The sequence below is a fragment of the Carassius carassius genome, chromosome 16 (genome assembly GCF_963082965.1).
Source record: "Carassius carassius chromosome 16, fCarCar2.1, whole genome shotgun sequence".
Lineage (NCBI taxonomy): Eukaryota > Metazoa > Chordata > Actinopteri > Cypriniformes > Cyprinidae > Carassius > Carassius carassius.
This window is the reverse complement of record NC_081770.1, coordinates 12,899,178-12,916,699: the sequence shown is the minus strand read 5'-3', so window position 1 is coordinate 12,916,699 and position 17,522 is coordinate 12,899,178. Positions and strand designations below refer to the sequence as shown.

Below are 17,522 nucleotides of genomic sequence, written 5' to 3'. Positions count from 1 at the left end.
TTCATGTTCACTCAGATTCAGCTCTCTCAGGAATAATGGGTTTTTACCCACAATTCCAGTCACATATTACTTCTTCTGCAGCAGGACCCAAAAACCTGCAAAAGTTAAAGTAGAATTCTGATTAATCCTGAGCTAAATTTTTATTGCCTTACAAAACATGTTAAGACAGAATTCTTTATTGTTCCTAATGAAAAGCTTTAGTTACTGTTTTATTTTGAACAAAAATGTATGACGTTTTGATGTCCAAATATGTATTTTAATGAAACAGTGTAACAGAGCAAATGTCCCGAGGAGCAGAAGGGCAAAATATTGATTTTCAGTTCAAATATGGACAATGACATTAGCATTCTGATCGTTCTCAGGATCTTTCTAGACACAACATGTTTGTGAAGAACTGGAGACTCACAGATCTGCTGCAGAGTGACACAGTGTTGAGAATCTGGGCTTGTTAATACAAAACTACTGAATATCAGCACATCATTAAGACATCATGTCTTTTTAACCTGTACTGTTGCTTTTGCCATAACTAAACTATGCAGACATTTGTCCCCAATAATACATTTTGTAAAGAAATTAACCAAACTGCAGCCTATTTTAATACTGAAATAATATTTTGTATGAATATATAGCCTGCATATATGTTATATTGTATTTTTTCATCACATCTCACCTCAGTGTCTTCAGTTGATAGTTTGGATCCTGTAGTAAATCACTGAACTCCTTCACTCCTGATTGTCCAGGATCATTTCCTGTGAGATCCAGCTCTATCAGGTGTGAAGGGTTTGATCTCAGAGCTGAAGCCAGAGCTTTATATCCTTCTTCAGTGATACTGCAGTCTGAAAGTCTAGAAAAAAAAAACAAAAAAAAAAAAACATTAAAACAGTCTCAAATGTATTCAGGTACTCAATTAGTAAAAACAAGAGGTAATTTTTCATATTATATTTATAATTGTCTGTGCCCTAAAAATGCAATATGTTTGCCATTTTATATAAATATCTTTAAACAAAAGTGTACTACTGATTTTTACTACTGTAAATTATATAATTGACAGAATGTTTATGTTAATTTTTTAATTCAACAAATTCAAACCTGAGTATCTGAAGTGTGCACTGAGAGTTTCCAAGTAGAGTTGAGATTTCAGTCACTCCAGAGTTTTCTAGCTTATTTCCACTCAGATCCAGCTCTATCAGGTTTGAAGGATTTGAATCAAATGCTGTAGTCAGAGCACCACAACCTTCTTGTGTAATACTGATGCAATTAAACCTGTAGAACAGAGACCACACATTAGCTTTAAATGCAACTGGTTACTTTGACTATTACAACACTAGTCCAGCAATATGATATTTGCATGATAACTTTTTTTATTAGTTGGCCTTTGTTTTTCACATTGACTAAGATACTTACATCAGTTTTTTCAGTCTACACTTTTCATTCTTAAACAGAGTTGAGAAGATTTTCATTCCTGAATTTCTGACTTCAGTCCCACTCAGATTCAGTTCTGTCAGATTTGAAGGGTTTGAATTTAAAGCTGCAGTCAGAGCATGACAATCATCTTCTGTGATATCTCTGTTATTCAGACTGTTAACAGAAAACACAGATCGAAAAAAAAAGAAAATTATATATATTTTCCAAGAGTTAGTAAAAAGTTGATACTCCCTGGTAAACAATACATAAAACACACCCAGCAGCAAGTTCAAAAAGTTTGCATAATAATTATAAAACTTACATCATTTTTTTGAGTTTACAGTGTTTATCCTGAATTACTCCACAAAGTTTCTTAAATCCTGAGAGTCCTAATTCATGTTCAGTCAGATTCAGTTCTCTCAGCAGTAACAGGTTTTCACCCAGAACAGTATTCACATACTGACAGGCTTCATCTGCAGCAGGACTCAAAAATCTGCAGAAGAGATGATGAAGCAGAATTCAGTTCAACTATGTATAATAATCTGATTCAGATGGGAAACATAAATGGTTTATCTTGATTTTACTTACTTAAAGATTGTTTTAATTAAATAATTGTAGCATTTGGACCAATCAGACACACAACTAGTTGTTACATTTAATCACTGTTGGGAACGTTACTTTAAAAAAGTAATTAGTTATAGTTACGCACTACTTGTTCCAAAAAGTAACTGAGTTAGAAACTGAATTTCTCTATAATAAAAGTAACTCGTTACCAGGGAAAGTAACTATTTGCGTTACTGTAAAAAAAAAAAAAAAAGTTGCTATATGTCAAAGAATTTGTTTTGTTTTTAGCAGTTTTTACAAGTCAGTTGAAATAAGTAGAACAGACAGGTGTTCGTACATAACTTTCGAGATTTATTGCACGTCAACAGACAGCAAGAGTTTTATCCTGCACTCTTTGTAAGAAAAGTGTTTTTGGCCACTAGCTTTGCAGATGCGTGTGTCACACATTACATGCACGTTCTTGCCTTTGACTACAATGAATTTGAAGTAGTGCTTATATCTCCACCTTGAAAATGCCAACTTTTCATTGGATTGCTCCTGACTCGCCATCTCTGCTGCTGCTGCCAATCTCTGTGTAGCTGTTGCGTGTGTGTGACTGTGTGTGTTTGGCGACACTGGCGCATGTATGTAAAAACACTGGCTCTGATTGGCTACCATGAAACACATGACTCTGCCTTAGCCAATCATAATTGCTTATCTCGTTATTAACCCACCTGCTCACTCGCTGTGTGAGCCAGGGGTGCGTTTGGAATGCATATTAAATCAAAGCATAGTAACGCACCGCATTTAATGTTCAGTAACGTTAACGGCGTTGTAACGACGGGAAAAGTAATTAGCTAGATTACCCCGTTACTGAAAAAATAACGTTGTTAGCTAACGCCGTTCTTTTAAAAGCCGTTATTCCAAACACTGCATTTAATAAATAATATCTAACCCCTCCTCATCTAACCAAAGGGTCTATGGACTAGAGCTGTAATCGGGCCTTAAAAGTTAGGCCCGACAGGACCCGAGCCCAACAGGTTTCGGCCCGAGCCCGACAAGTACATTTTGATTGACAGCTTTTTAAAAGCCCGAGCCCGTTTACAGCCCGACATTATTCAAATGTGCGCACACACACAGCTCTTTTGCCTTGTGTCAAGAATGAGTCATTTATACATGTTTTAACACAATTTATTCATAACTAACATAGACTAGGCCACTTGGAAGTTGCAATAAAGAAATAAAATAAATCCTCTGTAACATCATAACAGACATAGGCTCATTTAGCCTATAAATAGACCAACGCACCAATAAAAACGAGTCTTTTTTAAACAAATTAAATTAAGATAAATTTAAATTAAGATGGGTATTTGGCAATAACGAATTTAAGATAAAGGCTCCACCAGATTTGCTTCGCCACTAGCAGCTGACATTTAATAAAAGAATAATGCCAACATTAGCATAGGCTATATAGCCTACTCTGTCCACATAAGCAAATATAGCTCACCGATCACCAGATCAGGTGGTTCTTTTAGATTCGGGAATTCCAGGAGAAGATTGCTGAGCTAAAAGCTCTCAAAACCACACTAAGCTTGTGCCAGGCTTCAGCCTTGACTATTCATTCATCAAGATCCTCTGATTCGAACTGGTCTCATCTATTCTCTTCAGCAGAGATCAACTGGAGCCCCAAAGTGCATCAGGACTCTTTATCAAACAGGCGAGACTTGCAAGTATCAAACTTAGGCTTATTATACATTAAAGGGTAACTAAACCCCTGGTCAGAGCCTGACTCCACCCACTGGCAATATTTGAAAAATGCTGAAAAGTGGGCAGAGCACAGCAGAGATAGAAGGGATGAATCAAGGGCGGGGCTGAGTGCGTGGGGCGTGAACCTGATACCCGCAGTGACGGATTAATTGACAGCTGCTGTCAGAGTCGCTAAAATGGAGAGTGAATGTAGTGACGCAAGTAGCTTTGCAACAGAGCGTTTATTTGAAGTAGAGGACTTTTCTCCCCCACCTTCACCTGAAGTGGAGGATGTCGAGGTGTCTGTGGCCTGAGCCATATCAATTCGCTGGCTCAAACTGCGGTCTTAACTCTCGCACCGCGTCGCTTTTCAGCGCAAGCTTTGCGGAGAAGCCCATTGCGTTGGAGAAGTAATCCCGCGTAAAATGCAGTTTGCACACTCCAGCTCTAGGCAGGAACTCACGGTCTTCCAAGCAAAGTGCATGCAACCACTGGCGCCTAATTTTAAAGTCTGCTGGAAAACTATGCAGTCCAGTAGTGCTGTCGCAACCAGCAACACTACACATACGTACCATCCTGACCACTTTACTAAATACAGATAAATCTACGCCAACTTGAAGCTATCCTAACTGATGCAATACTATGCTACTAACTATGCTTCTAACAATACTAACATTACACTAACAACTATGCTAATTAACTACATAGGCTACACGAAATAATCTAAATAACTATATAAATGCTATGCTAAATAGATATAACAGTCTATCCTGGTTATTTTCAATACTCGCAATTCCAACTCGTGACTCACTACTGTAATTTTGACGGAACAAGATGGTTTTATACTGCCAAGGGCGTGGTAGCTCGTACCAAGGGGCGTGGTGAGCTGGAAACTGCTTACGTCACCTGCCACCGCAACATCCAATAGGAAAAATCAACTGCAGTAGACACAGTTCAACCTGAAGAGGGCAGCACTCAAGACGTTTTTACACCATATATTGTAGAATTAAAACACTTTATACTCAAATGTCAAAAAAGTTACTCGAATCAATGAACAGCACTAATAAAGCCCCATTTTTACAAATCATTAACTAAAAAAAGTTGGTTTGGGGTTTAGTTAATCTTTAAGTAAAATGCACCTTTTTTACAAAGGTTTGTTAGAACTAAGAAACTGATGTTTCCTTCAGGCTTTAGATTTGCTGAATATCAAATTGTACCATAGCTTCATGTTTTTATTTCTTTTCTTTTTACTGCTTAAGCTTTAACCCTTTTTCCTATGCCAACTGTATGCATGTGTGTGTGTGTGTGTATGTTAGACTAGTAAGTGTTTATTTAGTTAATAATGTCTTATTCGTATAACACTTGAGGTTGTTCATCGTTTGCTCATAACTGAAGTCCCCAATCATGCAGATTTTTGCTACATGCTCTGATTAGTATTTTATGGCAAGAAAGTTATTTTTCCTTAACCAGGAAATTAACGTTCTTAGAATTGACAGATAGTTTACACGGAGAGGTCAAGTAAAAACTTACAGAGGATCTAAATATTTATAACTTATCATAACTAGTTATGATTGATTATTCATATGCCCCCCTTGAGCTGATTCGTAACATAATATTTGAATTAATAATTTAACAGAATGTCATTTATTTAATATTTTTTCATCAAGTCTTACCTCAATGTCTTCAGTGAATAGTTTGGATCCTGTAGTAAATCACTGAGCGCCTTCACTCCTGATTGTCCAGGATCATTTCCTGTGAGATCCAGCTCTATCAGGTGTGAAGGGTTTGATCTCAGAGCTGAAGCCAGAGCTTTATAACCTTCTTCAGTGATACTACAGTCTGAAAGTCTAAAATAGACGTTGATTTACAGTTTCATATTACACCTTTTTCTTTGATTGACCATGTATGCCAATGTACAAATGACACGTATTGCAAGTGCCTGCCACTGATATATAGAGATATATAAAGATAAACACTTCCTCTGTTAGACCACAATCATGCAGCCTAAAATGAAGAGCAGAGAATTTACAAACGCAAAGTACTTGATGCCAACCTTCAGTGATTACTGAGAACTGTGTCTAGGTCACCTGACTTCTATAAGATACTTCACATCTACAATAATAAACTGACAAAATTTCTGGTGGGGATGATGATGATGATAATCACATTGCAAAAGTCTCATATGGCTTTTCAGTCAGCCTTCTCTTATAATAGATAGATACAACACAACCAGCAGCAATATTTTAAGTATCACAGTAACAAATACAAAAAAAATAAAAAAAATAAAACTTACATCAATGTGTTGAGTTTACAGTGTTTATCCTGCAGCAGAGAAGCGATCTGATTCACTTGTGTGTCTCCTAGTTCGCATTCTCTCAGATTCAGCTCTCTCATGAGAAACAGGTTTTTAATGTAAAAAACTTCAGTCAGATATTTACAGGCTTCTTCTGCATCAGGACTTTGCAACAACCTGGACACAGGAGAAGTACATTGACTTTACCATATAACGATTTCTTTCCACAAGCATGTAAAAATGCTCTTAATCATTTAAAAAAAAATCAAATATATTTTTGACAGTTTAATTCAACTACATATAAAACTTTTTTAAGACTTTATTTTAATAACACTCACCTCAGTGTCTTCAGTTGACAGTTTGGATTCTGTAGTAAATCATTGAACTCCTACACTCCTGATTGTCCAGGATCATTTCCTGTGAGATCCAGCTCTATCAGGTGTGAAGGGTTTGATCTCAGAGCTGAAGCCAGAGCTTTATAACCTTCTTCAGTGATACTGCTGTCTGAAAGTCTACAACAGATAAAACATGAATTCAAATTAACACTGTGTCTCAAATTATTTAATTACTGCACAAATTACAAAAAATTACTAAATCACAACTGAATAAATGATGAGATGTGCAGAGAAACAGATAACGGATACCCAGGGACATCACTTTAGTTTTATTCTGTTATCATTTATTCTGAGAGAAAGGTGACTAATCAACTACAGATACAGCATATGCATTTTTCTAGGCTTTTGTGTCGTGCCTTTGATTATGTACAGCTTCATCACAGGAGATGACAACATATCCTTTGTCCAGCAGATCTTTCTCCACTTCTTTTACTTTATTGTATGCTTTGATGCTGCTATCCCAGTGAATCCGCATCTCGGTAAATGAGGTCTGGAAGCAAATTCCCACTTCTTTCAGGACTTTTTTATCATATGATTTACTCTGTTGTACCATGGCTAAGTAGTAGTAGTCGTGATTGAAGAAAATACTCTGCTATCCAAGTTTGATATTTTTTTTCTCCCAGGATCTTCTCAAGACCATTTCTTTCATTGCATATTGCAGGAAATTAACAGCTATATAATCTTGGGGGTTGATCGGCTTTAGGGCTTTGGTGCGCTCAGTGGATTTGCAATTCCGTATTCATCGCCAGTTCTGACCGGAAAAGTTCTTTGATGAACTGAGTGACAAACCTTTTCTCTGCATCTTTCGGTATTCCATTGTAGTATATCAACATTATGCACCAAATATTTTCAATTGGTGAAATGTCTGGGTTTCCAATTTAGATTCGATCTGACCACAGAATTTACACTTTGTTGTCCACTTTCCACACAGTTTTTCACTTTGTCTCAGTCCATTTTAAATGAGCTTTGTCCCTGAGAAGACAGCAATGTTTCTAGATCATGTTCACATATGGTTTCTTCTTTGCATGGTAGACCTGAGACCAAACATTGATTTCTATTACAGAAACATGCCTGTATTAATGTAATTTTACCTGAGCACCTGTCACGGTTGCTTACTGTGAGGGAGCGAAGGAGCACATAGATGAAGGAGAATCAGTATAACAGACTTTATTAAACATCCAAGGGTTACACAGGGTAGACAGGAGACACACGTAGCACCATCAGGAGATGAACAATACCAGACAATGAAACATAGGGCAAAAATACTTTAAATACCGGACTAATCGAGGGTAATTGACGAGAAACACCTGAAACAAATGACTAATCAACAAAAGGGAGAAACTGGTTGCGGGGAACACATGGGAGAAAACACAACAAAACGGGTCTATATCCCTGACATGTCGACACCTCCCAGAAGGCGCATCCTCGTGCCATAGAAAAAACAGAGGGAGGGATGGGTGGGACCTTGGGAGGAGGCTTGGGTGGAGGACAGACACCTGGAAGGAGGATGGCCAACAGATTCCAGGGTGGACCAGATGGAGGTAGGAGCCAGGGAGGAGACAAGAGGGACTTGGAGCAGGCTGTGGCCAGGCATGACCCAAGCCACAGCCATGAAGGCACCCTACGGTGGAGCCAACAGAAGAAGGGCTGACAACTCCAGGTGGCCAACCGATGGCAGCAGAGCAGGTAGAGGAGGAGCCCTAGGCAGTGATGGAGAGCCGATGAGCCAGGGATAGGGAGGATCCAGAAGGCCAAAGTGGCGTAGATGGCTCATGTGACCAAGGGATTCGGAAGGCGGCGGTGCCAGACAGAGGAGTGGAGTCCTGATGCAACGGATGGTCGATGACTGACCAAGGCAGAGCCACGGCAGAGAGGAGGGAGCTAGGTACAATGGTGAAGAGGCTGGGTAGATGGGCCAAGGCAGAGTCTGGGACTCATAGGCTTAAGGCGGAGGCAAGGGATGGTGCTCGCACCGAACAGATGGTGGGCTGATGGTGAGCAGAGGAGCAGGAGCTGGAGGGTGGGTGGACATTTGTGAGCCTCCGGGGTCTCAGGGCTGGTGTGCTCTGCCCACAAACACAAAATTTCTACTCCACAATAAGCTCACCCTCAGCCATGGTGTAGTGAGCGGAGCTCCTCTCCGTGCTCTCGCTGTCCACAGCAGTTTCTCTCATGGTGAGCATTGTAGCCAGCTCATCCTATCAGTGGGGTCGAGCTTGTGCTCCATGCAGCGTGGTGATGGGGGCTGGGCTTTGGGTGTGGCTGTGCTCTAGATCGGGGCTGGACACTTTCCAGACACCAGATGATCGCCTCCCTCCAGTTCAGTCCAGTGGTGTCTTGGAGGTCAATGGGGCAATGCTAATTTGCCCCGATCCAGAACAGTGAGTTCAGCACATTGTCGTCGAATGTCGTTAGGACGGCAAGCTGGCTGAACTCAACCGCATACTCCAATAGGGGAAGATCCTTATGGGATAGGGAGGTGAATAACAAGGTGAGGGGATCCATAAGGAAACAAAACACAGAACAAAACACGGAAAACAAGTAGGGGAAACGCAAATAGACTATTTGGTTGTGGTCCAGTGTTCTGTCACGGTTGCTTATGGTGAGAGCATGGAGACTCAGGATAACAGACTTTAATAAATATCCAAGGGTTACACAAGGTAGGCAGGAGACACTCGTAGCAACATCAGGAGATGAACAAAACTGGACAACGAAACATAGCGCAAACAAAACTTTAAATACTGGACTAATCAAGGCTAACTGACAAAACACACTTGAATCATATGCCTAATCAACAAGAGGGAGAAACAGGGTCAGGGGGAACACATGGGAGAAAACAACACAAAACAGGCCCATATCCCCCTGATAGCACCCAAAAATCACGGATATCCACTATTCATTTTCGTCCCTTGTCCATTGCACATAGAGATTTTTGTTCTCTAAATTGTTCGATAGTATTATTAGGGGTGTAACAATATTCAAACAGAACTGAAAATTCTTATGATGTATCCCTTTCCCCCAAATAATAAATAAAGTATTTAATCATAGTGATAACTTCAGCTAAATGGTAACACCTGTGCTGTGCATCTCATGTCTGCATATGTGCTTCTTTTTGAAATCACACAGCCATACTGCTAGACGGCGGGTTTTTAATATGTATATTTATTGTCAGTCTTCACATTTACTTTTAATTTTTAGGCCTTGCAGTGTTGAGTGTAGCTGATGGTGAAATGTACTCACTTCAGTATCTTCAGTTCACACACAGGATTCTTCAGTCCCTCACAGATCTCTTTGACTCCTGAGTCCAACAGACGGCTGTTGTTAAGGTTCATCTCTTTCAGGATGGTTTTGGATGAGAGAACAGTAGCTAGAACTGAACAGTTTTTTTCTGTCAACTCACAATTATTCAGCCTAAACACAAAAAGCAATTTTTATATTCAGAACATATTCAACAAAAAATCTGATTAACAGCTCTTCATATCTGCTCACACACGTGACTGAAAATTTTAATAATGATGAAACAAGTTATAATATATCAATCATGTTCACTCACTTCATTTTCTCCAGTTTGCTATGAGAGTCCATCAAAAGAGCAGAGAGTTTCTCACCATCCAGGTCTCCTAATTTATCTTCACTCAGATCCAGTTCTTCCAGTAATAATGGACTTTTACCCAGAACTTGAGTAAGATAAGTAATGGGTTTTTACCCACAATTCCAGTCACATACTGACAGGCTTTTTCTGCTGCAGGACCCAAAAACCTACAGAAGAGAAGATAAAATAGGATTCAATTCACCATATACTAGAACATATAAACTATATAACTCTTTCCCTGGCAGCTTTTTTATTTTACGTTGCCAGCCACTGCCAGCAATTTTGATCATTTTCACAAAAGTTTAATGGCCCCCAGAATATATATATATATATTGCATGAATATTTGAACTTGCAATATGTCTAAAGAAATAACAGTGCCTTTGCTTTTAAACAGAAGTTTTATTCTGCATTCAGTCCATATATGGACCTCTTTTTACTTAGCTTTACACATATTCCTTGTATTGCACTGGCCTAATTATGATTCGTCCAGTATTTGTTCATGTTGGTATTGTTGTCTCATTGCCTGTATTGTCCATTTATGTCTCAAGAGGTTAGTGTGTCCATCTGGTGTTTGAACATTCCCGTGCTCCCAGTGTGAACCGGGATAGTAGTTTTTTGGCTCTTTGCACTTTTCCACAATAGTCCCTGGGTTTCATGTTCTCCTCTCCTTGTCCAGCACTTTTACACACCGTCCATGCAACAGTGGAGGTAAGTCTCTACCACTACATTGATCATGATGGGTTTGCAACATTGTTGTCCTTTTTTCCAGGTGTTGTCTGCATTCCAGTTTCCCAGGATCTTCATGACTTCGTAGTAGTGTGGTGATAGGTCTGCCACAGAGCAATTTTGCAAGGGATGGTAGATCACTTTCAATGGGTGTTGCCCGCACCTGCAACAAGGCCACTTACGTACATCTCCTTTGTGTTATATTGTTTTTTTGATGATGGATTTAATGTGGCTCACGTGTCTTTCAATAAATCAATTAATCTTGCACGAATCATGGTCACGCACATGCTCATAAGGATATACTGCATTATAATAATAATATTAATGATAATGATGATAATAATAATAAGTAAATAAGAATGCTGAAATAAGTTCTAGGTTTGTAGTTATATATGAAGAGTTCAGATGAAAAAGCCTGTAAGTGGCATCCAAATGTTCTTCTAGAATGATTATTTTCTCATGCTCCTATGTTTACATCCAGTTATTTTACTGTAATGGCAAAGAAAATAAACTATTTATTGCCATTAAAGTGAAATTACTGAACCTACACATGGGAGCCTGATAAAAATGCTAATTTTAGAAGAAAATTAGAAAATTTTATATGAAGTAGTAATCAATTTACAATTTATCAATTTTTCTATTTGAAAATAATATTTCATTTTAAAATGTGCACACTCACTCTTATTCATTGGCTATGTTAATAGTCAAAAATGCAAAGTCTCTTGTCACATTAATTTATGATTTAGGCTACATTAATCATGATCGCATATTTTCAATTCAAAACAGCAAAATTTCATAGAAAGTTGAGTAGTTTGCATCACTTGATAGTCTATTACCGTCAGTCGCTGAACATTTCTATCGTAAAACAGTTCTAATACTTACTATCTACTTGCATATTTCCACGAATTCTAGTTCACAGCGACAGTAAGAGCCGCATTCTTTGATTTGACTGGCCATCATAATCCGTAAAGATGCACTTCTCTCTAAAGGAGCGTCTAATGAGGAGATGATGAGTCAGGATCGACAACTTCATCCTTGCAACACCGATTCAGAAAACACAATTGATTGATTATTAGTAAATCATTCAAATCTCTCCATCCTATTTCCCCCTGACACATTTATGGTAATTACTTCTGCTGATGCTTTGCGGCAAGCTTTAGCCTATTGCGTTCATTTGAGTGCAAAACTGTTCAGCTGCGCTGCTGCTGCGGAGCACTAAACACTGTCAAGCCGCTCTTGACAGTAGTGGCAGCATGGTCTTGTTTTGTTTCAGACAGTTTTTTAGTCACTAATTGACGGATGTCTAAAATATAAAAATAAGGAGAAGCCTTAAACACTCCTGAGGCCCGGCCCACGTCTGAAATATGACGTGAAAATTGGCCCATAGCCCAGCCCGAGGGGCAAGAAAAAGTCTGGGTGAAATGCAGGGCTATAGGCCAGCCTAAAAGTTTAACTTTTAAAACTTTTTGTCATCCCAACAACAAACATCTTTACTGATTCTTATACACAGAGTCTTATAGTGTCTACCAGCTATGACTATTTTAGTCTTTCAAAGGACAAAATGGGTGGAAAAACAGTAATACAATTTAGACATAAACTTTATAAAATGCAGGCCAGGAGCAAGGCCTTCTAGATGTGCAAGGCCCTGTGCGGTCACATACTTGGCACAGCCGACGAAATGTTCATCAAGCTCATTGGTGGTAAACTGGCATTTTAGCGCTAAAGATTTGGCTCTAGTCACACAAAGTCATCAATGCTCTCATTTGGTTTTTGCCTGTATTGCATTAGATGGAGCCTATGAATTTTAAAGTTCACATTTCATTTTAGTTATCTTTTGAAAAAATTCCACAAGGTGTCAGGCTTTTTTTTCTAATCTGCATCACTGAGCCTACTTGCATTAAGTAGTTTCAATCCTTCATCTCTAATTACTCTACAGATTTGCCTAGCTTGTTTTTCTGCATCTGTTATCTCTTCATCCTCCAGGTAAAGAAAGGCACACGTCTTAAACCAAGCAAAAACCAAGCCATGAGGTCAAAATAACAGCCTGTAGAGCTCAGAAACAGGTTTGCATCAAGCCACACATCTGGAGAAAAGTTCAGAAAAAAAATCTGCTTCATTGAAGGTTCACAGAAGAATGTAGTCTTTGTTACTCATAATGGAAGAAGTTTGAAACAACAAGGACTCCTGGCCAAACTGAGCAACTGATGGAGAAGGGCTTCAGTTTGAATGGTGACCAAGAAGCTGATGGTCACTGTAGTTGAGCTACATGATCATATGTGCAGATAGGAGAAATTTACATCACGGCAGCACTCCACCAATCTGGGCTTTATGGCGGTGTGGCAAGACTTAATCCTCTCTTCACTGAAGACACATGAAAACACCCTTAGAATTTGCAAAAAAAGCACCTAAAGGACCCCCAGACTGTGAGATTATTTGGTCTGATGCACCTCAATTCCAAGAATCATGTTTGAAGGAAATCAACTCTGCTCAGCACCTGCAGTAACATTCCAAAAGTAAAGTGTGCTGGTAGAAGCCTCATGCTGAGGGGCTGTTTCAGCGGCAGGGACTGAGGGACTCATCAGAGTAGAAGAAACGCTCAATGCACCAAAATATTGAGTTTAGCCTTAATGAAAACCTAGTCAAGCATTCAGAACCGCAGACTGGGCAGAAGGTTAACCTTCCAACAGGACAATGACCCTAAACACACAGCAAGAGTAGCGTATAGACAACTCTGTGAATGTCCTTAAGTGGCCCAGCCACAGCCTGACCTTTAAAGTGAAAAAAAAGTGAAAGTGACATGACATACAGCCAAGTATGGTGACCCATACTCAGAATTTGTGCTCTGCATTTAACCCATCCAAAGTGCACACACACTTCAGTGAATATACACACATTGTGAACTGTAACAGAGACAGTGGTGTACCAACTGCTACAAGGTGTTTAAGCAGTAGCAGCACCCCTACTCTGGATGTACCGGCCCATGGAGGCGTGAAAAAAAAAAATGAAGTGACGTGCTGATGAAGTCAAAAAGTTTGGTGTTTATTCCAAAATGTGAAAAACAAAGATTGTCCAAAAGAATGCAAATGATATTTACAGTGTAAATCCAAAAGTATCAAAAGAAAAAAAATAGAAAAAAAAAACTGTCCAAAGTTTAAATGTACAAACAAAACTTTTGGCTATGTCAATAATTTGACCCAAAAATCAAGCAAGCAACTTCACCGACTCACTCTACGAGCACCTTACAAGACTGAGAGAAACTCTTAAAAAGTATAATCCCCTCCCACTTGGAATAAACCATAAAGTAATTGTCGGTAACAAATACATTCAAGAAAGAAAAAAACAAATAAAAAGCGATTTAACTGTAACAAAGGCAATATAACTATTATAACCAAAAACTTTCAAACCATTTCAAACAAAACAAATTCATTATTACTGTTTACCCAAGAATCAAACAAACACCAATCAAGTGTGCCTTCTATTTGCGGGAAACAGGTATTCAAAAATGGTGGCAATGTGGTGCCCGGGATCCATCTGTTTGTTATGAGAAAATGTTTCAGTACGTAAGTATGACTGTTTATTTTATGTAAGTAGATGATTGAAAACAATAAACATTTAACATGGTAACCAGTCTTGTTTGTATTCTCAACAATACAAAAATCAACATAATACAATTAATGACTCACAAAGTGTTAAACTAAAAGAAAAATGGTGAGAACAGGATCAACATTTAAATAATACACAATCAATGACACACACACACACACATACATACCTGGTGTTAACTGATGTTACATTGAGCAAAACAAATATGTGTTGTTGTATGAAAAGTGTATGTATGCCCAGTGTGTTGTGTTTTCAATCCAGTATCATGACCAAAGTCTCTAGTCACAGTGCCCCACTGTGACATGAACACACACTACGAGCAGTGGGCAGCCATTTAAGCTGTGGCACCCGGGGAGCAGTTGGGGGTTCAGTGCCTTGCTCAAGAACACCTCAGTCGTGGTATTGCCGGCCTGAGACTCGAACCCAATACCTTAGGATTAGGAGTCAAACTCTCTAACCACAAGGCCATGACTTCCCCTATCTTTGAACCCAATCAATTATTTCTGGAGAAACCTGAAAATGTGTGTCTGTCCCCATCCAACCTGACAAAGCTTAAGAGGTGAAGAGATGAGCAGAAGAATTGCAGATAATTGCCAAATGCTGATGAGCAAAGCTTGTTGCATCAAACAAAAAATGACTTGAGGCTGTAAGGTGAGGTGTTTCAGCAAAATATTTAGCTAAAGGTATGAATACTCATGCAATGTACTTTTAAAAAAAATATAAATTCACAAAGTTGTTTTGTCGGTATGGTGTATGGAATGTAGATTGATGTGGGAAAAAAAGTAATTTAAAGCAGTTCAACAAAAAGGCAGCAACATAAAATGTGAAAAAAAATTATTACTTTTGCAAGAAAAAGTCTTAATGAATACTTTTTGCAAGTCACTGTATATGCTGTTTCATGCTTGATGATCATATTATTTTACATATGCTAACATCTGTTTACATTCACAAACGCTTGTTTCTGCTTCTTCTTCACCATATTTTGATTCGTTCAATCCTATTACAGAAAATGTGTAATACTATTAGTTAAATGTGTAACTACTATACACCAGTGAAAACACGGAAACCTGGAAATTTTTGTCAGTGGCGGGGAAAGACTTAAAATCTCTGTAGTAAAATGATATTTTGTTTAATTGCATCAAGTCTCACCTCAATGTCTTCAGTTGACAGTTTGGATCCTGTAGTATATCACTGAGTTCCTTCACTCCTGATTGTCCAGGATCATTTCCTGTGAGATCAAGCTCTATCAGGTGTGAAGGGTTTGATCTCAGAGCTGAAGCCAGAGCTTTATAACCTTCTTCTGTTATACTGCAGTCTGAAAGTCTGCAGAAAGGCAAAAAATAACCAGATTAAAAAAAAGGATTAAAACAAGACTTAATTAGTATTAGCATTCATCACACTAATAGGATAATTATATTTCCCAGCACCTCAAAATTGCAAACTGTTTGTCAAGATATTATAAATCTTTCTAAATAAAAACGTTTTTCACTACTGTAAGTAACATTACTGACTTGTTCCTTGTTACACAATGCCAGTTTACAGACCAGTTGGAGCTTTAGCTGTACACTGATTCATGTTTAAATTAACTTAATTCAGACCTGAGTATCTGTAGTGTGCATTGTGAATTTCTCAGCACAATGGAGATTTCTGTTACTCCAGAGTTTCCTAGTTGATTCTTGCTCAGATCCAGCTCTCTTAGGTTTGAATTAATTGCTGATGACAGAGCAGCACAACCTTCACCTGTAATACTGTTGCATTTAAACCTGTAGAAGAGGGAACTTCTTAAGTCTGTGTTTAAACACTTTGTGTTACAAATCAGATGACATGCTATAAATACAGTATCTGTCCACAAAAAGATTCTGCAAATGTAAAATTAATTGAACCTTTCAAAATACATATTATAAACAGAGTAATTAATGGGATACACTTTTAAAATACTTACTTCAGCTTTTCCAGTCTACACTGAACATTTTCAAACAGAGTCAAAATAATCTTAATTCCTGAGTTTCCTAGTTTATTCATACTCAGATCCAGCTCTTTCAGATTTGATGGATTTGAATTTAGAGCTGCAGCCAGAACATGACAACCTTCTTCTGTAAAATCGTTGTTATTCAGACTGCATAAAGAGAAAAGATTTAATTTAATATTAATATTTCCCAATATGTATTAGCTGACAGTTGAAAAATTTCTGGTGGGGATGATGATGATGATGATGGCTTTTCAGTCAGCCTTCTCTTATAATAGATAGATACAACACAACCAGCAGCAATATTTTAAGTTTTACAGTAACAAATACAAAAAAAAAAAAAAAAAAAAAACTTACATCAGCGTGTTGAGTTTACAGTGTTTATCCTGCAGTAAAGCAGTGATCTGATTCACTCCTGTGTCTCCTAGTTCACGTTCACTTAGATTCAGCTCTCTCAGGAGTAACGGGTTTTTACCCACAATTCCAGTCATATACTGACAGGCTTCTTCTGCATCAGGACTCAAAAATCTGCAGAAGAGAAGATGAAAAGGGGTTCAATTCAGTTTTCTATTAAACATTCTTATTCTAAAGCAGAGTGAAGGGGTTTGTGTTAGATTTACTTTACTATGAAAGTAAAATAATGCCATAAGCATGTTGAATAGCACTGAAAAAAAATGCATTGCATTAACAGTGCTTTCATTTTGATGCCTTGTATTACCAGGTCTTGCATTTTTAGGTCCTGAAATTTAACAGATTGTTCATTTATGCTGTGAATATTTCAATTCAAAATATTTCACACACATTTTCATAATTAAAAAATCAATAATTCATATTCACCTTCCAGAATTCACTTCCAAAATATTTAATCAGTTTAAAAATGCAATGTATAAAATTTGATAGGCCAATTTCTGTCCAATTTATTTCACTTTCCAAATTTGCTTCCACAAATTCAGTGGTTGAAATTCGGCAGATAATTTGCCATTGCACATCCGGGAGCTGCAGGAATAGCAGTAGAGCACCAATGCATGATCTCCAGCTGCTGTCAGTCGCTCACCAGCAGGTGGTGCAAGCGGGCTGTTGATTAAGACCAAAGCAACAGGTGGATTAAGTAATTCATTTACAAAAACTGATCTGCATAAATGGAGCAAGCACTAAGTAGAAGTTATCGGGGCGTGTGGAAAAGCTGATTGTGTGTATGTTTAATTCAACATCTCCGCTGTTTCCCATAGCCTACATGTAAGCAGCGTTCTCTA

General features: G+C 38.2%; 1 protein-coding gene across 1 annotated transcript in view; it reads right to left on the bottom strand.

Annotated features, from left to right (window-relative positions):
* The window catches only part of LOC132159554 (uncharacterized), a 1,375,546-nt gene that overhangs the window by 939,916 nt on the left and 418,108 nt on the right, over positions 1–17,522 (bottom strand). The gene's annotated exons all lie outside the window — the stretch shown is intronic.